At 38.6% G+C, this 4,410-nt stretch overlaps 1 pseudogene; it reads left to right on the top strand.

Moving 5' to 3' along the window:
• Window positions 1–3,861: 3,861 nt before the first annotated feature.
• On the top strand, window positions 3,862–3,980 carry LOC120619827 (uncharacterized; annotated as a pseudogene).
• The last annotated feature ends 430 nt before the right edge of the window (window positions 3,981–4,410 follow it).

The following is a 4,410-nucleotide window of genomic DNA, read 5'->3' as shown; positions in this document are numbered from 1 at the left end:
ATTCATTTGCCAGGTCTTGCTTTTATTACCTATTCCCTACAATATCTGGGATCTAAAAAATGGAACGCCGGGCCCTAAGTTCCACAATATACTTAATTTGGATGATAGAATCATAATGTAGTGATGCTCTTGGGGTAATGCTTCCACGCAGCCTCAGTGTGTCCTTAAAATGGACCCGGGGTGGGCTTAGTCTGGGTAATTTATAAGACCCTTTTCTACATTATGATCTTCTAACTCCCAGCTCTGTCTCCCTCCTCCCTTCTCTCCCCATCTTCCCCTACTCTTCTCTGTCCCCCATTGTACGATGGTCATCTGAGGAAAGGGGAGGTGGAAATTTTCAGGTGGCATCCATAACATTGTCCTTTCATGCTACTCATTGAAGCAAAAGGAAAAAAACTAGTAAAATTCATAAACCAAAAACTGGAACATTTTCATTTTTAATGCAGACCTGGGTTAAAATCTCTCATCAGCCATTTGCATATATGGTTTTACAGAAATGTAATCATAACTTATACTCTATAACTTATTTTTTGTCATTTAAATATAATATGGTCAGTACGTATCAAAGTTATTTTTAAAAATAGATGCTAAATATTCCAGTCTGGATATACCATAATCAACTCATTTCTCCTTATTCATGGGTGTTTAGTGTTAATTAAATTTGCTATTGTGGTATAGTAAAACCGAATGCCAGGTCCCCTATCTTCCTTAGCTATCGGTGCCTTCACAGCTATTCAGCCAGAAAGGGAAACAGAAGCTGAAGTTAGCAATTCCAAAGGCCCGCTGATCATTTTGTGCATCTCTCCCTGACAAGTTCACAGATTTCCTTAGTTTCTGAATTTGCATTTGACATTAGTCCTTTCCCTACTTTATTTCAAAGGCAGAGACCTCAAGATGTTAAATCTGTCGAGAGTAGCTCTGCCAGCAGCAGGATGCCCCAGAAGCGAGACAGGTGAAGCAGTCTTGCTCCAAAACCAGTTAGAACAGAGGGGACATCACGTGACTCCAGATTAGACACCAGCTTTAACTAAGACGACCATGGTTTCTATTTTGAAATGGCAATGAGGAAAGCAAGTTAAAGCCCTGGAAATATACAGATTCTGAAGTTTCAATGCAATGGAAAAACGTTGGCGGCTTCCTTCTCTGAAAGAAAATACGCTCGTCTTGTTTTATGAGCGTCTACATGACATTTCAATCCATACGACCGACCCTTCCATTTCCTGATTACTGATTTGCTGCCACACTGGGATAGGTCTACAGCCATAGTCACTCTTCTGAAATCTTTAATCTCTCCTACTCCAAGTGTGGACTTTGGAATACTCAGAAATTCATATTCTAGCTACAGTATTTACTGGTGATTGACAGAGAAATTCCTAGCCTCTGAGTCTTCACTTCCTCATTTATATAAAGTGGGGATAACTTGTTAGATCTGGCATAGGCTGCCATGAGGTTTAAATAAAGTAATTCACAGCAAGCGCGTGATAAATAGTAAGTGTCCAACAAGAGTCGTTTTCATTTTGGGTCAGCAACCAAAGGGCAACACAGATCATTTCCCTCTGTAGTGTACTAAATAGTGGGTAACGTACTCTGTTGTTATGGCATACATTTATTTTTTCCTTCATTTCCACAGATTGCCAATGGAAGTTAATCCTGTCTGGGTACTTGGGAGCTAAATATGCTAACATTGGCCTCACTTTTCAGGAAACCAAAGTCATGGAATGAAGAACTTAAGCATTGGTACCTCTTGGGATGGCTGCTGAAGGCTGATGTTTGTGGGTGACTTTTGTACAGATGCCACAACAGCCTTGCTTATTCCCACTGTGACACATATTTTTAATAATTGTTAGCAATAAAGTAAGGAAAAGAGTAACAGTTGTAACAAAGCTTCTTTAAAATTTGTTCTGCCTCCACTGTAATGGTCAGGGTCAAACGTGGTCTCGAGTTTTGAGAGAAACCTTGAAAAAAAAAAAAAAGGCAGCAAGAGAAGGAAAGATAAATACAGAGAATTCACATATAAGATGCTGGCAATGGAAGCAAATTCTTGGAATGGTTACGTTTGGGGGTTAGTGGTAGGTAGATTACTGACACTCTCATTCAGTCGAATGTCGAAGACTTTACTCTTCCAAAGAAAGATGGTTTACTGCACATCGAGTACATAAAGCCAGGTCACTACTGGGAATCTGAAAAACACAGCAGCTTACCTGAGAGTCAGCATCTCGGATGCTTTGTAATTCTTAGCTCGTTTCGTTGTAAGGTACCCTCTTTTCCAAAAATAAGCCCTACTGCATACTCCAAACTATGTCCCTGCTTCCTGTTTTCTGTGGTTTCCAAGTCATTCAACAGGCTGGTCCTCTCTCCTGGACCTTACTCAGATACTAATGTCCTTAAAAAGTAGTATTTAACCTATTTGCAATTGTGTGCTAGCATTAAAACAACCATGATGCATGACTATGAATAAAATCTGTCTGTATTTCAGATTATTGAGAAAAGTTGGAAAACATCCAACAATTGGGAAGAGCTAAATAATGATACACCCATATGATGGAATATTTGTAGAGCTTAAAAGATGGTTATAAACATGGGAAAATTTTCTCTAAAGGCACAATGACAAATTGTATACATATGATTTACATAAACATTTCATTGAATAAAGCTGGAAATAGGCCAAAATGATAAAAGTACTGCACTTAGTATAGAACTTTTTCTTGTCTTTATGCTTTTCTATACCCTCTAAATTTTCAATGTGTATTAATTATTAAAGGGGAAAGTAAAAAAGGGGGGTAGAAAAATGTTTACTGATTGAAGAGCTCTAAGAGGAGTCCTAACAGTGGAATGAAGTAGGACCAACACCATCTTTATCATAAACAATCTATTAGTAATTAGAGTCTATTAGTCTATTAGGAATGTGACCCAAAGTCATTAACTTTTTTGGCAGCCATCTTTATAGTCCAGTAAATGCTTTTTTTTTTTTTAAACCAAGAATTCTAGGCCTTGTCTCTCCACCATGTATTTGTGTCATTGGTTTAGAAAGAAAGGTGAAATTTCATTTTCTTAGATTTTGCCCATTGTCCAAACTTGTCAGGATCTCTGTAGGTCCCAATTCTGTCTTTTCATACAAGAGCTACTTCTTTCAGCGGCACCTCATTTGCAAATTTTCTTAACCTGCCACCAACATCCTCAACTAGAAAACTTATAAAAATGTCAAGTAGAGTAAGATGGGGCCAGAGCCTACTAATTCAGACTAACACATGTTCATCAACGAGCGGCCCTTGGAAATAGCTTTAGAGAGATTAGAAACCCACTTGACTAAATCCTAACCCAACCCTTACCTCTACCTCTTATCGATAAAGATTTTACGCAAATGCGTTAAGACGGCTTTTTGGAATCAATATGTAAGTATTCCTGGATAAATATGTCCCAAGATTTTTATGCAGACTGTGGATTTTCTCATTTTTGACCAAAGGCTGCCTGTTTTCTGTAAGTCAGGGGAATAGCATAAAATTAGCAGTAACGATGAGAAAAGATTCAGTGTCTCTAAATTAATGCATTATCACTTCGACCAAACCAGAAAGTTTGCTGCATTTAAATTGTCCTAGAAAATGTTTTAAGATAAAAATGTCTTAGTTCTATATTAGGTCATATGGTATAAATCCCACTGTTATTTAGAAGAAATTATGAGTAATACATTAAAAGTTATATTAAATAATTCATATCTAGAAGCTAAAAGGATAAAGTTAGAGCACCTATTTGTAGGTCAAGTGGCAGAGTAAAAGCCCCCGATTCACTATTGATTAGCTGTGTGGCTTTGAACAAGACACTTAGTCCTCCCCAGTCAGTTTCTCTTTATGAAAATGGAGGTGAGTCTACGGCCATGTCACCCTGACCAAGCCCGATTCCGTCTGATCTCGGAAGCTAAACAGGGGCGGGCCTAGTTAGTACTTGGATGGGAGACCACCTAGGAAGACCAGGTGCTGTAGGTGTAAAAAATAAAAAAAAAATAAGGGTTATAAACTGACAAGGTCCTTGCACATCTAGTGAGGTCAAAGAGGTTTGCCTCAAAAAAAAAAAAAGAAGAAAATGGAAGTGATACCTAGCCTTTAGGATTATAATAAACGAGGTGATGTATGTGAAGGAGCCCTGTTAACGTGTACTGAAGTGCTTACTATGTGCCAGACACTCCAAGTGCTTTGCATGGTTCACATCATTTAATCTTCATGAGACTCTAGAAACGGTACCATTACTGTCCCCATGTATTTGAAGTGTGAATATAAAGTAACTGAGTCCTGCACAGAGTGGTGGCCTTGACATCTGAAGCCCTTAACTCTAGAGCCTGTGCTCTTGTCTACTACATCTTCTATTGGGTGTGTCTCTGCCTTCCACCTTGTGGTGACGGGCCCTCAAATTCTTGTG

This window comes from Pteropus medius, unplaced genomic scaffold, assembly GCF_902729225.1.
Source record: "Pteropus medius unplaced genomic scaffold, Ma_sr-lr_union100, whole genome shotgun sequence".
Lineage (NCBI taxonomy): Eukaryota > Metazoa > Chordata > Mammalia > Chiroptera > Pteropodidae > Pteropus > Pteropus medius.
Note: the sequence above shows the minus strand (reverse complement) of the source record. Positions and strands in the feature narration are given on the sequence as shown.